The sequence below is a fragment of the Diceros bicornis genome, chromosome 1 (genome assembly GCF_020826845.1).
Source record: "Diceros bicornis minor isolate mBicDic1 chromosome 1, mDicBic1.mat.cur, whole genome shotgun sequence".
In the NCBI taxonomy this organism is placed as follows: domain Eukaryota; kingdom Metazoa; phylum Chordata; class Mammalia; order Perissodactyla; family Rhinocerotidae; genus Diceros; species Diceros bicornis.
The window spans coordinates 10,840,539-10,860,596 of record NC_080740.1 but is presented as its reverse complement, the minus strand read 5'-3'; the positions used below and the strand labels follow the sequence as shown (position 1 = coordinate 10,860,596).

The 20,058-nt window shown below is 41.7% G+C and overlaps 1 long non-coding RNA gene across 1 annotated transcript; it reads left to right on the top strand.

The window, feature by feature from the left end:
* The first annotated feature begins 770 nt into the window (after positions 1–770).
* On the top strand, positions 771–19,061 carry LOC131395945 (uncharacterized). The gene is made up of 4 exons (XR_009216429.1): positions 771–914; positions 7,524–7,587; positions 9,053–9,128; positions 16,184–19,061. It is a non-coding gene; the product is annotated as an uncharacterized LOC131395945 (long non-coding RNA).
* The last annotated feature ends 997 nt before the right edge of the window (positions 19,062–20,058 follow it).

Below are 20,058 nucleotides of genomic sequence, written 5' to 3'. Positions count from 1 at the left end.
AGTTTTCCTTTATCCAATATTGAGATGAGCCATGGCCTGCACAATGCTTACATAACCTTTAGAGTAAAGTCAGAAAAAACAAAAAGCAATTCAAATGGCGGTTTTATGAGAATTCTGCAGGGTGGGTTTCAGGATGATGCTTTGATTCTGTGATTGAAATCACAGTTTATTTTCAGCACTGACTATGTGGAAGATTTGTTTTACTTTCAGCACGTCACACATAATGGAAGGAGTCTGAATGTGTTTCCTTTAAACCGCTTCAAACTTCTTTGTGGATCCAACATCAATCAACAAACAAATACATGAGGGAAAAAGTTGAATTTTATGGGAAAACTTTTCTCATAATACAAAAAAAAAGGTCTTAATTATCATTAAGTACACACAAATAAGCCTATTTTTTCCACATGCCTAAAAGGTGAAAAATCCAATCTTGGGAGTGGATGTGGGGCAGTAACGAATAAGCATATGCCAGCTTGCTCACTCAAATACAGGTAAGGAATTTCCTCATACTCATACAGCTGCACCACCTTCTTCTAAAGAGTATGTACTGTTTCCTTTCTGTGGATACCAAGCATCCTTGCCCCACTCCTTCTTTTGGGACTTCTTCCCTCTCACCCTCTCCCCTCCCCAACCCAACCTGTGGTTCCCATGGAAACCACCAAGGTCTTACAAAGCAGTACTGTTGACTCATCCTTTGATCAGTGTAGGGGTGGGCACCTCCCCCTGCTGAGCCATTCGAAGCTCTTCCCCGAGTAATTTTAAGCACCAAGTAGAGAAGAGATTCAGTACTTCTCTGGTACATGGGAATCACAAAATGGGAAATGAGAAGCTATCACTGGTCATATTTCTTGTTCCATGGAGAAAGCAAGTCTTCAGTGAAAGAGAATGAAGCCAACTCTCTGAGAAGAACAGAGGTGAGCCATTGGGAGGGGACGAGGGAGAGGGTGAGAGAGAGAGAGAGAGATCTTGTAAAATCCAGGCCAAAGTTTCATGGTGACTTAGGGGCCAGGTGCATTTGTATCCTTCCTGTTTCTTCAATCCTTGGTTTCCATGAACCAGTAAATCCCCTTGCCTGTTTTGGTTGCCTGACTTGGTTCAAGTTAATTTTCTGTTCATTGCAGCCAAAAAACCAACAGGCCTTCCCAGCCCTCCAAAACAAAAATAACAATAAAAACTAATATAATTGATGATGTATAGCTGTTCATGATTGAGTAGATTCAATAATTTTAACTCTATGCAGACTTCTGAAAGGCAAATTGACTTGAGCTCCCCAAAATGCGTGAGATTTAAGAGTGGAGAAGTCACAAAATCAGGATGAGCTGAGAGTTATGTAAGAAGCTGACAAAGGCTGATATTCCCTTCTCCAAGAGTGCATAGCAACACAACCATTTAGAGGAAGAGAGGTGAACAGCTCAGCTCTAGATTCTTCTTTCAAAGTAGGTTTATATTTGGCTCTTGCAGAGAATAAATGAACTAAAACTGATATTCTCCATAGCTTTGAGACAATCAGCCTCCTAAGTTGCTTCCTAAATTAAAAAGAGAACAGGATCTCTTCTGGGAAAAGTTAAGGGCAAGCAGATGAACTACCCTCATAAGGAAAAGCTGTAGACATTACAAGTCCAACCCCTAGCCTGACCCAAGCTATACTCCTTTTACATGACTTGACTTGAAAACTGGGCAGCTCCAAAATGGAGAGGAATTCTCCCCAATTATCACTCTGTGGAGAGTTCCTTGGGGACTTTACATACTCTTTATCTGCTTTACAAAGGAAAACAAAAACATACTAAAAAAAAAAAAAAACCTTCAAAATTCAAGTAAAAGGAAGGATGGAAGTGGGGAAGCAAATTCTGGCTACAAACCACCAAACCCATAATTTTACACTCTACAAGCATCTAAATAAACAAAATCATGCAGTATAAACACTGCTGATAAAGGACTACCACACAGTGTTTAATAGCCCTAGGGGAAATAAAAAGACAGCATAAATACTTTTTTCACAAAAGAAACATTCTCTATAGTTTCAGAAAAATTGTTATTTTTAAAGAAACTAAGTGATGGCTCTCTAATATCCCATTTAAAGTAAGTATCATAAACAAGGACATGAATTTAGGGAGATAAAGATGTTTATGAATCAAGAGTGTCCGTAATTCCCAGTAAAGAGTTTAGTTTGAGTAACTTTCTAAAACTTTAAAGTAGGAAATGATCAGTAAATATAGTGTGCACTTACTCAGTACTATACAGAAAGCTAACTCTATGTCCAACGCTAAACATGAGGATGGATCCCCCTGCCTAGTTCTTTTTTTATATGTTCAGGCCCATTAGCATATTTTCATTGTCAGACTATATAGTCACAATTCTTGGTTCAGAAAAGACAGTCAGTCAAAAGTAGTTTAAGATATCATCTCGTTAAAAACTAATATACTCTGGATAAAGAGTGTGTCTGTTGTCCTACCTTCCATTTATTCTTCAACTATCCAGTTTGCCTCCACTCCCACCTCCATTCAACTACAACTATTCTTGCTAAGGTCACCAGTGACCTCCATATTGCTACATGCAATGGACACCTTGAGGTCTCCTATTACATGATCCTTGTTAAGAAAAATTACCCCAAATTTGGAAATAGATGAAAGAGATTACTGGGTATCCTTTTAGTATAGTGATAGGCATTGTCTAGCTCATCTGGGTATAGTTCTATAGGGATATGCACCTTTGATTAAGTTTTTATTCACTAGGCTATTTTGCAACTCAGTAAAAGGGTAGAGATTTGGCTTGTGTGAATTTTATATTTTTATGAAAGTCATGTTTTTAACTTTTAAAATCATGCTTTTGGATCACTCAGGAACATTGGACAGCACTGACCACTCTTGCCAGGTTGAAATTGTCTCTTAAATTGCTTTCCATGACATCCCTTTCTTCTCATCTTCCTCCTACTTCTCTGGGCCACTCTTTCTGGATCTCTTTTGCCAGATCCTTCTTTCTATTCAATATTTAGATATTGGAGTTCCTTGGGGCTTTTTTTCCAGCCCTTTTCTCTTTTCTAAACTCCCTCTCTCTCTCTCAGTAATTTCATCTACTCTCCTGCCTTCACATACATGCTGAAACTCACCAATTTATATCTCTAGGTCAATCTTCTCTTTTTAAATATCCAGGTATCTAAATAACTTGTCTATGTAGGTGATTCACACCACCCCAAATTTATTAACGCTCATAGTGAACTTAATAGTCCACAAGAATGTCTTGGTGAACAGAGAAATACAGCAAATACTTGACTGAGTTTGAGGAAGTATTTTACTCAGGCCATGGTGAAGAATAAGATATTTGTGTTAAAATAGACTACACATTTGTAGTGATTGGGATATTTTTGTCTTTCAGATTTAGTGTCTTCTTTCTCTGGATGATGTTGAATAAATGTGAAAATTCCTGCATGTTGGTCTTGCCATTTCTGTAATCCAGGAAAACTACCCACCTTCTCTTTTGTTCTTTAGACTGGGAAGAGTATAGCTGACAAAATTCTAACTGTTCTTCGTGTCAGTCGTGTATATTAGGATATCCCTAAATCTCCTCAAGCACATGCTTATGGACTATTTCTTTTAGCCTGGGTGACCTTTAAATTACTTAATTGTATAAAAATGTGTAGCTAATTACTCTGAAGTGGCTAATTCTCTTGCAGCTGTGAGCTAGCTGAGGCTTATCTTATTCCTAGGCACATGAAGGACCAAGAAGTTGGTGGGAAAGAACTCATCCCAAAGAAATGAAGAGAAGTGGAGAAGCCAGGGAGCTGATATTGGAAAGGAGGGGTGATTCTGAACACACTTTGTCACCTGCATTATGCCCCAGCCCAGCTCCTATGGACTCATGACTGAGTTTGTATAGGATAAAATTTTAATGAAAGAACAAGTAATAATAAAGAAGCTCTTTTTCCGTTAGCTCTCTCTGGACACTGAGTGGAAGGCATTAGGCTCATAGGACCCAGGAGTGGCACCGATGGTGACAACAGGGCTGGCAGGGAAAGCAGCAACATTAGTGGAAGCAGAGTTGGCTGCAGCTCTGGCTGGTTGTTAGGGCCCTTGACATTGGGCATGGTTACACTTGGTGTAGATCTAGTGACATCTTTTTATGCAGACAGGAGCAGTTTCACTCTGGAAGGCAGCGGCAGTGGCAGAAGCAGCTGTAGTGGTATTTTTGGCGGGAGGCACAGCTGCTACTCTTGGCATCAGCTGCAGCCAGGGTCTTCATCACAAGGATTCAAGACAAAAGATGGAGAGAATTCAGGCATGCCATGGCACTCAAGAGGCTTAGTGTTCAGTGCACACGGAGAAGCCCTCTGGGAACTCCAAGCTCTATTGGTGAAAAATTTGAGGGAGGAATCAGTTCCTTCTAGCACAAAAGGGTGGACTTTGACAAATTCTATTCAGCTGCTGATGTTGATGTCCTAGCCCCAGGCCGGTGTGACTTGGGACACACAGGTCACATATGTACCATACTCACCAGCGGCTACGCTTTCCTGGTTGGAGTCACTCACTGATGCTGTTTGAGTGGTGAAAAGCCAAGAAATCTCTGCTGTCAACATGTGCTACTTTGAGCTGCATTCTGTGGCACTCTGTCATTTCAATGACCAATGTCAAGACCACTGTTTATGGTAGTACAAGGGTTGACCTCTTTAGTGAGCGTGAACAAAAATCTAAAATTTTCCCACACTAAACAGGCCATTCCACTCTGAAAGCCTGCCATATGCACGATGTCTTTCTGAGAGAAGCAGCTGCAGGAGATTCCCTGGGCATCGAGACTCATGCTTTCTGCCGGGTGACCCTGCCATGGTCACAGTTGAATGGGCCAGGGACTGATGCCTGATGCAGAGGCAGCCCATTTAGAGGCTACTACCAGAGCTTTTCAGTAAGGACAGTGACAGGTTGAACTAATCAGGTTCTCTCTCCCGTGAGTTTGAATGCCAGATATCCAGAGAGATTTGGCAAAGTGGCATGGGATGAGGGAGACAGAGAGAGAGGGCAATAGGGAGATGTCATGTGCCAAGAGTAAGAAGATGCCCAGAAGCAGAGGACAAGAATAGAGAGAGCTCGTCAGAGGTGGTTACGTAGTCTCAGAAGATGAGAAAGCAGAGATGACTTGAGTCCCTGCTGGGAGGACATCTGAAGGTGGGAAGCATTGTATTCTGAATGCCATTTTATAGATCCTGTTCTAATTCCTTGAGGCCTGAATGGGCAGCTACTGTTAGTAAACAGTCAATTTATTAGTTGAATATCAGTGAATAAAACTATGTACAGTCAAGAGAAAAATCAAAGAGAGAGGCAGATCATTTAATATACAAATGAATTCTCAGAAAATGCACACTTGGTTTGTTTGCTTGTGCAGCAAAGTATTCACAGGTAGAACAGATGAACCACACTTCAAAATATGTCATATATACCAATATAAAACTCTTTTGCTATTTTCTGTCATTCTTATTTCGGTGGGCATCCTTGTATTTGACCCCCATTACACGTGTCCCTGTTCTTTGTAACCTGAAAGAGTTTAAAGATTTCTCATTTCACCATGCATCTTTAAAATAAAATCCCATAACCTGTAGCTTGAGGGTGTCTCTTTTCACACCAACCTAAAAGAACATAAGGTAAAGCAGAAGAGGGAGGGGAACGGGTAGCAGGCTTGTGTTGCCAGCTAGAAACTGTGTGTAGAGATGCATTTCCATAAATTTTCTGAATAACGAAGATTAATCTGAAGGAAAAACAAAATTAGTCTTCAATAGCCCACCTCCCAATTTGTAATTTGAAGTTTCTTCCTCTTTCCCACATCTCCTTGGCTGCTCCTCCCTAAAAATAGCTTCTACCATCGAACTCCTATGAAGAGAGCAGCAGCAAAGTTATGATCCAATAACACTTCACCTTCCTGAGGTGCTGATGGATCAGGACGACAGGCTCACACCTTTCCGACATTCCCTTGGGAAAAACAGTGTGAAAATAGAATGAACCACCAACTGTGTTCGCAAATTCTAATTTACAATGAGGACAAATGTTAGGCATTAAAGGTGAAAATAGTTTCTGGTGATCCTCACTGAAGCAAAATGCTTGTAGCATTTAATAGAGTTGCATTTAAAGATCACGCCTTTAGATAGTGTCATTTCTCTTAGCTTCCATAAATACTGTTTCTGTAAAGTCCAAGTTTAATTCAGTTCTTGACTGAATGATTCTAAAGCATTATCTGGAAGAATAAACAAGATCAATATAATCATGAGGAGAAAAAAAGAGTAATTAGCGTGCCTTTGACCTGGTAGATATTGAATTGTATTATAAAGCTAAGGCGATTAAAACTGTGTGGTTTTGGTGTAGATCTCCAATCTGAGATATTTTTGCGTAATCACACCACAATGATCCTGCAAAAGTGTAAAATAAATTTTTTTTATTACCAAGTAATGTGTACCAAAGACATCCTTGACCCTTGTTCTGTCTCTAACTCTTACACCAATGATGGAGAACTTTTACTTTATTCAATACTATACTGTTGGGATTTTTAAAATTACATATGCATTAATTTTACAGTCATATCAATTCAACAAAATATTTCAAAAGCCTGTTATAAGTAAGTTAGCCTCCAAGAATATATATATATCCTAGCCTTCCTAACCATAATTATAAATTTAATATAATTCACATACATCATTGAGAGTATTGCATAAATATTAGTGATCTATTTGAGGTCTGATTATCCCCCCTTCTCACATCTACTCTTTCATAGTATCTACTTTACATCCATTCAAATAGATTTAGAATAATGAGGAAGTCTACAGAAACAGAGGTATATATCTTTTAGATCTTCAAAAAAGTGCCATTAGTAAACAGCCAAATAATTTATTAACTGGATGTAAATGAATAAGACCATAGTAAACTCAAGAGAGAAATTAAGTATTAAGAGGCAGACAATTTAACATTCAAATGAATTCTCAGAAAATACGCAGACTTTTTGCTTACTTTGCTTATGTGATGAAGTATTCATGGGTAGGACAGATAACCCACACTTCAAAATATTTAATATGCACCAATGCACAACTTTTTTGTTATTTTCCTTCTTGGGTCCTGAGGCAAGGCCACATCCCAGTTAATAGAACAGAGATTTTTCCCTACCCAGGAAAAAAAGCCCTACTCTCAGGAATGCTGGGAAATGGTTATTCTTGGAGCAGAAATGAGTCATGGAGAGTCCGAAAGGGTTTCGTTAGCGAGTGTGGGAATGTGAGGGAGGAGGGTATGACAATAGGGTGGTGATCTATCCTTGGCCTATAAAGACAGACCAGGAGTGATTGGGGCATTGTGGTCTCATATTTTGCATGGCGACAGTTGCTATAGCAAGAAAAATAGTGTATTAAATAGGCAGTCTCTGGGTAGCAAGTCAGGTCCAGCCATTGTGAGTCCTCCAGTCTCAGGGGGTATGTCTGAATTTCACACCACTAGTGGATGGTGAGAGCAGCCAAGAATGAACATAGACCTTGTGAAAACCCTGTTCTCTCCCTGGAACAGAGTGACGCATCAACAGAGGACATCAGAAAAGGACAATCGTGCCCAGGGATGGCTCAGGAATTAGGTGAGGACGTCTATTTCATACTGCACTCACATAAGAATTATACATGTAATGATTGCTTTTTCGGCCGTATAGCAGCATCCTCACTTCAAAACAGTCACATCAATATAGTCACATCAATATAGTCACATCAAAATGACTGTTACAAAAACTTAATATCGAAATCTCATATCTTGACAGGAAAATGAAACAGAATATGTGAAGCTTTTATTTTGTTTTTTTCTCATAACTCTTTATTCAAACAAAATCTCACACAGAAGCCCAAATATATGGAAAAGGAGGAATGGGAGACCTAGAACCTCAGGCTGTCACAGCAGACGGATCTGCTTCCTACCGACCATACACCCTCCTTCCAAATCACATCTTAAAGGACTTGAAGAGTCCTCAGAACTCTGAGAGCTAATATGAAAAAGATCACTGGAACTGAGTCTAGAAACACACCCACGAATATCTGGGAATTTGCTTTACAATATGAGTGGCATTTCAAATAAGTGGGGGAATAAAATGGATGAGAAGAAATAAATAAGGAGAGTGAGGCAGGAAAAAATTTGGAAGAAGTTATATCAAAATGTTACTTGTGGTTATTTTTTGATGATGTGATTATCAGTGATTTTTAAATTTTGCTTTCCATCTTTCTATATTGTTGGAATAGCTTATAGGACATATATTACTTTTTAGATGAGAATAAATAATAAAGGAATTTGAATTAAAATCTGAACAAGCAAACTAGGAACACAGCAGCATCCTGTAGTGCATTTTATTTTTATGACACACAAAGAGGAAGAAGTCGATAGAAAAGCCAGAGTGTAAAATGAGTCAGATTGAGGCAAATCTGAGAGCTCTGCAGTGACTCAGAAGTGAGAGAGATAAGGCTCCAAGTGAGAATGAAATCAGCAGCCAACATTTACCCCACATTTGCTCATTCTCTGCTCATGGAGCCTTCAGCATCCAGGGCAGACAAAGGGCAGGAGCTGTTGGTGACGGGCTGTATGTCAGCCATGGTCACTGTGGAAATAAGGTGAAATGGGAAACAGCAGATTTTAGCATTTAGGCTGCAAATTCATCATAGGGAAAGCCCTGTGCTGTGACTAGATATTACTTTTTGCCTAATCTTTCCTCTTGTAAGAACTTTCTCTTTTGATGACTAATATTTTTTCAATCTTTAACAAGTTGGTTTTTTTTTTTTTTTTGGCACTCTCTACAAACGACCTAAAGCAGCACCGATTTATTTCTCTTCCTAGGCTGAAAGCAACATATTGCAAAATTACCACGGAATTGTTGTGCTAGACACCACGTCACAGAATAAGCGGAGGCAGTTAGTTAGAAACATTCAATGTGTTAATTTTTCAGTGTTTGTTGAATTGAACTGTACACTGGTGGTTTTCTTGTGCTTGCCCTCAAATTCCCCTGGGGTTCCATTCTCAGGGGCCGAGGCAGGTGATGTTTCACGGTGGTTTCTTTTCCGTAGCTCTCTCAGCATTGCACGTGAAGTGGTTCAGCAGGAAAGCTGTTGAGTTGCTGCTGCTGCTGAAGAAGGGACTCAGGTAACCCCCCCCCCCACCGCCCCCACTGCTGGCAGGGAGCTCTTTGGTCAGACTCCTAACGGGAAGTTATTTTTTTCTGCTAGAGAGGGATTTAAAATCCCCAGGTCTGTCCCCTGAGAATCAACATTGGGCCAGAGAAAGAGTTACCTAGCTGGAGAGACAGAAGGCCTACAGGACAGTTAGTCAAGCAGGCCACCAGCATTTTGCTGAAGATATTGGAGGGAATCGGAGCTTTTTGTGGAAGTCTATTGGTAAACTCAGTACTTACAGAATATTTTGGGAACAAAGACTAAAAGCTATGTGAGTAATCATTGAGGTCTACAGTGACAGGTGGGCATCGGAGTACAGACTGGTGTGGAATACACAAGAGGGTCTCCCGAACTTAGAAGAAGAGAGATCCCAGCTGGGCCAGCGCCCTTCCTTGCACATTCTGGCTGAAGATCAACATTTCCTTGGTGAGCAGGATGTGGAGGCGGATCTCAGAACTCACTGTCTATCTTCTCGAACATGTTACTACACTGTGTCTTGTTCTCACATTGCCGCTTCAGGGATTCCCAGCAAACGGGCTCTGTAAGAGCTACAGAATCTCAGCAGGTACTGTAAAATAACGCAGCAATGTTGACTACTTTTAAGTACCGATTTTGTGAAGATAGTTGACAATCTTTATTCCTAATTATAATAGTCCTTCAAAGCAGATATTTTCAGGACCAGGATTAGTGATGCACTCAACGTGGGAACAAAATTTAAGAGAGCATCAAAAAAACCCAGCACTCAACAAAAACAATATTTTAACGTAATATTTTTAAAAAATCAAAATGGTGCAGAAACCAAATGAAGAATAAAACATAATTTTAAATAAAAACAGGCTGTAAACCCTGTATTATTGTGCAACAGAGAGAGTCATTCCCAACCAGCACGTCCCCACCAGCCTCTCAGTTATTAGGGTTGATAGTGGTGTGTGAACAGATTGGGTAAGGCAAAGCTTGGCATGTGTTTTCACTGGAGAGCTTCCATTGACTTTTTCCACTTGATTCAAAATATGGGAGGATATTTTGATAAGTGTGTATAGGAGCATACATTCTTCCTTGTGTCTCAGGCTCCAGCATGCGCATTGCATATTATTAGTGACAGTTTCTTATATTTAGAGAAGTGAGCTAACTTACCCAAAGTCGTGTAAACTAGTGAGTGTTCAGGCTGGGGTTCCATGCCAGCTCGGTTGTCCCTTACCTTGCTAAGTATGCCACATCACACACACCGTAGTTACGTGTGTGTGGCAACATTCCTTCACATTATGTTGAAGATTCTAGCTCACCAATGGACAAAGCCATGTAAATAAGCAGCATTTCTCAAATGTGCAGAGGTTCTCAGGGGGTATGTCGGGCTATAGGTGTGCCAATCCTGTTAGCCTTGGAAACAGCTGGACAAGACCTAGGTCACCTGAGTCTCATTCTCCTCTAATACAAGTCCTTTTGCTTCGATGAATTATAAAGATAAAATTATGGTTTTCTTTATATATATATACCATGCTGTGGAAAAGGCTGGAAGGTACAGCATGCTGTCAGACCCACACTTATTTCTGTTTGGGTGTCTAATTCTCTGACATTCTCTCTGTCCTGCTCTCCTGTCCCATCTCAGTAAAGGTGACAACAGCGATGCTCTAACTTGGTAATTTGAAGCTAGTGATTTCCATAATTATGACATAATGAAGAGCTTCCTCATTCATCCTTCCATCACCTCTTGTATTATCCATGTGGAAATCTATCTCTTCCGTTAAAAACCATACTTGTTTAAGTGGTTGGACCTTTGTCATTTCTTGGCATATATTCTTCCTTCTCCCCCTTCAACCCCAGTGTCCAGCACAGTGCTCTGCACAGATCAATTCTTAATAAATGCTAATCAGGGCCGGCCCCGTGGCGTAGTGGTCAAGTGCTTGCGCTCTGCTGCTGGCGGCCCGGGTTCTGATCCTGGGCGAGCACCAACGCACCGCTTGTCAGGCCATGCTGTGGCGGCGTCCCACATAAAGTAGAGGAAGATGGGCACGGATGTTAGCCCAGGGCCAGTCTTCCTTAGCAAAAAGAGGAGGATTGGCATGGATGTTAGCTCAGGGCTGATCTTCCTCACAAAAAATAAATAAATAAGTAAATTCAATAAATAAATATATAAATAAATTAATTAATTAAATGCTAATCAAAGTAAGAACTAGAAGAAAATGTCCCATTGTGTCCTCCTCAGGGGCCATGTAGGGAACACGCAAACATGTACAGATCTTTGTGGAATTCTTAAAATGGGTCTAATGATCCAGCCAACTATTCTTTGTTCTCATCTTTGCATTAACTAGTTCAAAAATAATAATTTTTGCCATAAGCATGTATGACTTAGGTAATACAAAAACAATAGAGCAATTTTAAGTCCAAAACTAAACGTTGGCTAAATTAGTTGCTACAACTATTATTCAAATGATAATTGCCTTCCATTCAGGCCCTCAGTTGAGAGACGATACAATATGATTCACTCTATAAGGTTCCACTTCAACATAAAATTTATGGGCAGTAAGTTAAAACATTGCTTGAAGTCACTTTATAAAATTGCAGCATGCGGGGGCCGGCCCGGTGGCGCAAGCGGTTAAGTGCGCGCGCTCCGCTGCGGCGGCCCGGGGTTCGCTGGTTCGGATCCCGGGCGCGCACCGACGCACTGCTTGGTAAGCCATGCTGTGGCGGCGTCCCATATAAAGTGGAGGAAGATAGGCACAGATGTTAGCCCAGGGCCGTCTTCCTCAGCAAAAAAAGAGGAGAATTGGCGGATGTTAGCTCAGGGCTGATCTCCTCACAAAAAAAAAAAAAAAAAAAAAAAAAAAAATTGCAGCATGCTTTCTAACTCTGGTAAAGGTGAACTCGCTTGAGGGTGAATTTCCTAGAGGAGAAGAGCAGGTTGTGTTATTAGCTCTGCTCAGTAGGGCTGTATGGTTTTCTTTTGTTTTGAAACTCCAGACTTTCTCTCATTGTGTACCTCAGTGGGAGGTGAGTTGCTCAATCACTCTGCTGACTGGAGGCTGTTGCTCTCAGAGCTGGACCTGGAGGAACCTGCCTGTGAATGAGACAGCTGTCAGCATCACTGCGCTTAGAATATTCCCCGTGCAAGGAGCCCCAAGCGAACATACCAGAACTCCAGAGCCTCTGGGATGCTGGCTCGCTTGAGTTTGTCCCCCAGCCTGTTACATACTTTTTTCACACATATGACCATTTGTTTGCAGTCTGGAAATATAAAACCGCTCAAGAAGTGGGGGCCAAACTATTGTTAAGAAACTTCTAATCCACATTCAGTATCTCACGATGTGTGTGGTAAGCAACGGAGTGATTTATCTTCTCCTCTGTCTGTTTGCTTCTCAAGTTATGTGTCCTTCCCTTTGGATGGAATTCATCTGCTGATCTTCTCACAGTGTGTCGCGAGCATTTGAAACTCGAAGTGAACAGAGTGGAAACACTTTTTTCACTGTTTCTCTTTTCCTTGTATTTTTCTGCCAATTTTTGTCCAGATATGAGGTTTAAAGTATCAAACATCAGTAATTCAGGGGAAAAAAGTTGAAAACAATGGAAGCAAACATTATTGAGGGTTTATTGTGAATGAGGCAAAGTATTTTACATATATTGTCTCATCTGGTGGTCATAACAATCCACTGAAGTGTGTGTGTGTGTGTGTGTGTGTGTGTGTTGGGAGCAGGGTCCTATTATTATCTCAATTTTACAGATTAGTCCCTGTGACTTAGAGATGTAAAGTAACCTTCAAGGTCACACAGCTAGTGATTTGCAGCGCTAGGACTGCAGCCAGGCAGTCTTAATCACTACGCTACACTATGTTGCTGAAATGACTTTAAATTACTTAGTTCAGTGAAAGGTAAGTTGCCTACATTGTTAACGCATGCCATATAATGCTCAGATATTCAAATCAAAATAACTCAATTGATCTCTTGGAAAGATGCTCAGAATAAAAGAGCCTCTGCCTGGTGAATCACACGAGAATGTGATTCAGGAAGAAGGTGAAGAACACCGCCACTTGGCAATAGCACAACATTACTTTCTGGCAGAATTCTGGGCCATTGGAATCTTCCCTGGATAATTATAACGCTCTGCTGGCCCAGACAACCTGTGTTTATTGGTCCCTGTGAGGGAGAAAAGAAAAAGGAGGGGAAAGGTCGTAGAGATGGTGTGAAAGAGGACCTTGGGGAGAGGGACCAATCAGGGCTTCTCTCTGTGCCGGTGAAAATGAGCCCCGTTCTTCTTTTGTTCCTGCTCCAAGTTATTTGGCATCCTTTTCTTCTCTCTCCTTGTTTCCGTTAAACTCCCTTGCGGCAGAACGATAGCCACAACAGCCAATTAGGGGGACACTGCAGGAAGAAGGGGCTCTGGTGACAGCTCCTTCGCTGTCCACAGACAAACAATCACCTCCCTGGAAGAGGTTGTAATTGGCCTGCTCCTTTCTTCTCCTTTGTGTCCTCCCCATCCCTGCCCTCTCCATCAAGCTCCTTGGCCTAAAGCTAGTGAGTTATGGGGACCAGAACAGCACAAATACGCTCCCACCCAGGTGGTTTGAATTAATGTGCAGGCAAACCCAAGTCTCCTTTGGGGGTTAGCTAGCTCTCGTCCCCAAGCCCCATATACAGGAATGTTTCTCAGAGTGTGTGCCTGGACCGCCTGCATCAAGCTTACCTGGCTGGGAGCTTGTTAAAAAAGCAGATTCCTGGGAACCACCCAGACCCTCCAATTCAGAAGCTCTGAGGGTGATGCTGGGGAATCAGCATTTTTAACCAACTACCCTGCTAATTCTTGAATACATTATAGTTTAAAAACCACTGCCTTGCAACTTGCAAAGTGCTTTTACATAAATGACCAGGCTCCAACCCCAAATTCCCAAGAGGTTTAATTTCTTATGCCCTTTTCCTTGCTGTTTTCCTCTGCAATCAGTCTAACACCTCAAACTCAGTAGATCCTCTGTTAAGAAGACCTGATAAACCAGAGTTGATCTCTCTGCCAAAGGTGACAATGAAAGAAAAATAAAACAAGATGAAAAAACATTGAAGACAGGAAGTCAGATGCTTCCTAGTGGAGGACCAACATGGAGAGACTTAGTCTTACTCGGCTCTTTGCCCGATGCCTGGAGCAAGACTGAGTTCCAACCCAGCTTTGTCACTTTGCCTCAGTTTCCTCATCTGTAAAGTAAGGGTAATAAAGTACTTGCCTCATAGGGTTGTGATGACGATTAAATGAACTAATAAAGGGAAAGTGCTTAGAACAGCACCTGGTCCAATAATGGCAGCTAGTTAACTAAGGTGCCAGAGAATGGCATGTTGAAAAGCTACAATTCAATAAATCCATGAGTCTACAAGTTATAGTTTGCAAAACTTAAGTATTATTGTCATCCTTTGTTGTCTTCAATAAAGATGTAAGAATAAATATTAACAGAACCAAACGTGAAGAAATGTCACAGTGCACCCTACATCAGGATTTCTCAACTTGAGCACTAGCAACACTGGGGCCTGATAATTCTTTGATGGGGAACTGAGGGTTGTCCTGGGCATTGTAGATGTTTTACCAGCATCCTGGCCTCCGCCAGTAACATCCTCCCAATTGCAACAACCAGAAATGTCTCCATACATTGCTAAGTGCCCCCTGGGGGATGGGGCAAAATCACTCCTTGCTGAAAACTGCCAGTTTACATTTTCAGAAGTGTCCACAAAAATTATATTCTCTCATTTTCTAACACTCCCGTGAGGTGGAGAGTGTACCTAGTCTATCATTGCTCCCAGTTTACAAATTAGATGATACTGAGATGAAGTGGCTTGCCCAAGATCACCTAGCTAGTTCTCAGGATGGTTATGCACCTAGTTTAGTTCGCGATTGATCGATACACTCCACATCTACGTCCATGAAGGGCAAAAATGTTGTTGTGTGTTAACTAAAATCTTGCAACGTCTGATGATCTTTTATAATTTACTTTGGCAAAAAGTGAGTATGCAAGGATTGTAAATTTAAGGTCTTGTCCTCCACAGAGTAGCCCTCAATTATCTTCTTTCTAGAAACTGTTCAGTAATAATGAAAGAGTGTATATCGGCTTCTATACCTCGGGAACATGGTTCCTTATTCTTTCCCTGGACCTTCACAGAACATCTACCACACACAGGTTATTGTGCTACCCACTGGGGAGGATAAGGCAATGAGGACAGAGGACAACTCCTCATAGAGCTCACAAGCTAGTTGAGGATCAGTTACACACAAACACATGTGATGATAACGAGGATGGGGGTGGGAGGGTGTGGGTTGAGAGTCGAGGGGTACAAATGCAATGATAGGAGATATATAAGGCACAAAGGGGAAATTAAATAAATCAACTCTCTTGGACAAAGCGGGGGAGGCTTTTTCAGATAAGACTTCTCACAGGAAATAATGTTTAGTCTTAGTTGTGTAGGAGAAGTAGAAGTCAATATGAAGCACTTCCTATGTGCATGGGTATTTTACACATGTTGTGAATTCACTTAATCCTCGCAATAACCATGTCAGATAGATACTATCATTCCTGCTTTAAAGAACAGAAAACTGAGGCACAGAGAGGTTAAGTGATTTGCCTACGGTCAGACCACGAACAAAGTATCAGAGCCAAGTGCAGGTTGGGCAGTGTTGTTCCAGAGTCGGCATGATTTCCACTCCCAGGCAAGAGAAACAAGCCAGTAAATCCTGCAGGTGTGAAATGGCTGTGAGCCAGAGAAAATGCAAGAGTCTGGACTTGACGGAATGTTCTATGTGAGAAGAGAAGTGGAAGCATAGAAAGCTAGATAGACAAGGAGGGACCAGCTCATAGAGGGAATCTGAGGTCCCCCTGGGAGGGTGGACTTTATTCTGTGGGCGATGGTGAGTCCCTGGAAGGAGGGAGACCTGATCAGATCATCGGCCTTCGGTCTGGCCTAGACCAAAAAGGGAGAAAGACTAGAAAAGAGGGACACTCTGGTTTTGTATGAAATTAAAACCTCCAATATTTACTGCCAATTTTTTTTTTTTGCCCCAAAGATACTAAGAAAGAGAACAAATCTGAAATAGCAGAAAAGATACAGCTGCTCTGGCCTAAATGCGGAATCCTTTAATACTATCTTCTGGATGGTATACATGTGTGTTTACTCAAGTCTCAGATTTAATTGGATTTAAATAAGAATCTGAACACAATCACCCAGAAGGCCTGACGTACATGAGAGAGGAGTGAGAGGTCGGCGAAGACACATCCTGTCTGTTCCTGGGGAAAGCAGATTCAAGCCTTCCGCACCTGCATCTTCTGCCCCTGCTGGTAAAAAGCTCCTCCTTATCCTACTAAGCAACAAATATGCATTTGGAAAGTCTACATTCAGCCGCCCCCACCTTTACCCCCACCCCAAAAAAGATCAACCAAATGCTGTAGTTTGGATTTATTTCCTTTGTTATCTATATCAAGCATGATAAAATGCTTTGTTCTATTTTTGGCTCTCATGAAGAGCTGCTTCACTTTCAGTATAACTGTAAAGCTAAAATGTGGTTGGGACTCGTGCCATCACTTTGCAGGTTGAGGCTGGCACGCACACTCATGGAGCCTGATTCTTTCCCTTCTAATTACAGCTCCCTGCCTGCCTGCTCTTTGAGGAGGCTCTTAGAAGGCAAAGGGTGACCCAGGCATTATGGCCTCACGGTCTGAGTATAAAGGCTTCATATGCTCATGGTTAACTAGGTCTCTTTTAATCCTGGAAGTAAATTACATTTTTTGAAAGAACATAATAGAACTCTTAATTAAAATATTAGCCTCTAATTCTAAAAAGAGTCCAATCATTGTCAAAAGAATGAAAATGAACTGTACGTGGCAACAGAGAAGTTGAGGAACCATCCCAGAAATGAAGACTAAACGATTAAATACATCGTGCTCAGGCAAGAGATATACAATATACCTTAAGAAACATAGTATCCCATAGGTAAACAAGATGAGACTCATCTGACTGAGAGTATTTATATATCTACAGAAATAATGGGTTAATAAGTCTGTTGATAGCGGAGCATAAACATGGCAGTCACTGGGGCAAATATTGGCTGTGCCCATTAGGAACTGTCCACCACGGAATGTGTCTTTTCAGTCTCGTCCATATTTATTTGTAGAGGAGAATGAACCCAGTTATCACAACCTGATGCCTCTAAACATTTGAATCATACAATTAACTCCTTTGCTCTGATTCCATGCCTACCCAGCAACTCTCTGATTATAACTTGGCTCTCCGTGTAATTCGTCCATGGGGGAGATACCAATGCTTGGCTGCCATGGCCATTATTGTTTCTCATTGAAAATTAACAGTTGTTAATTTTCTCTAACAGTGTTAGAGATTTGAGCCTCCTGGGGCTCAGTCTGCATGAATTAGCCTCCACTGATTGTCAGGGTCTGAGAAGATGGGGTGTCTGGAGGCGCCATGCTGATGGCAAGAAGAGAATTCACTCAAGTAGTGGCTCTTCATGCAACCAGCAGTTTACCATGGCAACGCCTTGACTGCCACAGGAGGCTTTCTTGTGACTTTTTACTCTCTTTCCGCCCTCTAGGCTTCAATCCCTTTCCCCTGATCTGCCCATCTAACCAGCCAGCAAATCCTAGGGACTCTGCTGTGGCCACGCCTCCTACTTCGTTTCCAGGATTTGTGTCTTCACTTCTCTGTCTAGACTAGCACTTCCCAAAAGCCAGTGCAGAAACTGGCTGCATCACAATGACTAGTCTGTGAAGAGTAAACACATGAACGCCAGGGCCCCACTCCAGATTTCCTTATCAGAATGTGCCGGGGTGGTGTCCAGGAAGCTGCTTCATAAACTCCCTGGGTAATTCTGAGAAGCAGCCATATTTCAGAATCACTATCTAGATGAATGGTTCTCCAACTTGGTTACAAAGTAGAACTGGTCTTAGAAAATAGCAATGACTAGGCTTTTCCTAGACTCTTTCAGAGGTGGAGATTGAGCACAGTTACTTAAAAAACTCCCTCCAGGTGAGTCTAATGTATCTTGAAGGCTGAGAACCATTGGCTCAGACCTGTGATCCTCCAAGTGTGGTACCAAGTCGAGCAGCAACAACAGCACCCTGGGAACTTGTTAGAAATCTAGATTCTCAGATCCTGCCCTAGACCCACTAAACCAGAAACTCTGGGGACCAGCCAGTAATCTATGGTTTAACAAGCCCTCTGGGTGATTTTGATGTGCCATTGGCTTAAACTGCTTCCCAAAGCCTCCTAATTAACTTCCTGTGAGCAGTCTTTCTGTTCCTCAAGCCATCCTCCACAATAACAATATTTCTACCTTGTCACCCTTTGCTCCACACTGCCTACCGAATCCTTACCCTGGCATTCATGGCATTCTCCAGTCCAGCCCTCCAGTCCAGGTTTGTGTTTCACCAATGGCCTAGGAGAAACCAGACTGCTCGCTGATTCCCAGACACTGGGTTTTCCCATTTGGCTAATGCTGATTCTTTTGTAAAAATCCTAGAGAACAGGGACCACGTTCTCAAACACCATAGTCTGTAACACAGCGTTGTTCACAGACTTGCCCATCAACACAGATTTGCAGAGTGAGTGAGTGATTTTGTGCTAATCTTGAACTCTCCTCTACTTTATCACAGGTTCTCTATTCAACCTGAAGAACAACTCACCCTAAACCCTTTTGTTTGTTTTTCAGCATTAAAGCCCATCAGGGTGTGCATAGTATTCTCAGTTTCCACGCTAAACCAAACCATCAGTTCAGTGCACTGAGAGCCCCGTGGGGCTGGGTGACTGAAAGGGGGGCTCCTGGGGATGGATGATGTTTTATTTCTTGATGTGGTGCTGGTTACATGTGTTCCCTCTGTGAGAATTCATTAAAGTAAACACCAATGATTTGTGCATTTTTCTGCACGTATGTTTTACCTCAATAAAAAGTCTTTTCAAGTAGTTTTTCCCTAGCTTTTCACATTCTAATTCAACTAGAATTCTTCAAGCATTGATGACGTGCCAGGGACAGAGTTGTGTGCTTTCACATTTTGCTATCTCATTTTTTCTTTCATAACTCTGTGAAGTAGGAACTGTCATTATTGCTTTGTACCCATAGGGAAACTGAGGCTCTGATAAATTAAGTTCCCTTCCAAGTTCACACAGGTGATGGGTGTCAGGGTGGGGACTGGAGTCCAGCTATTGTGTCACCAAGTTCAGTGATCTTCTCACTGCTCCACTGTGACACTTTACTTGAGTGTAAAGTGTAAAGTATATTTGTAAAAAAATAAAAATAGTTTTGGTTTTCATTATTAGTCATCAAAGAGAAAATACTGAGTTGCCTTCTTGGTTTTAATACCAAACATTTTGTTGTCCTTCGTCTTTTTGCTGAGAGGAAAACTGATCAATTGTGTAAGGCAGGTTCAAAACACTGAACAACAGATGGGGTTGTTTGCAAGTGTGTCAAGGTACTGGAGGCCCCCTCTGTGCCAGGAATTGCTGCACCGCCCTGCAGGATTGCAGGGGAGAGGCCGGGAGAGCCAGGGGGCAAGAAGGGCATTTGGGGGCTTGAGGCAGTGGCTGTTTATTGATTACTACAGAATTATTTCACATTGTATCTCCTGGTATGGCCTGTGCTGCTGCGCACCAGCGGAATTTCAGCTCTGGGTGTCGTTGACTCTGAAATAGAATGGAGTTCTGCCCTGCATGCACTCCTTGAATGAAGAGAGAGGGAAAATTTTCTCAAAGGAAGAGTCTTCACTTTACAACTGGGCATCTTGACCATAACATATAATTTATTGAGAATTCACTCTCGATTTTTGTTTACTAATTTCTACAGGCCTCCTGATTACTCTACAAATCCTTTTTGAATCCTTGTTATTAGAACAATTGCACAATTAGCTGTCAAACAGAGATAGAAGGATAACCTCACAA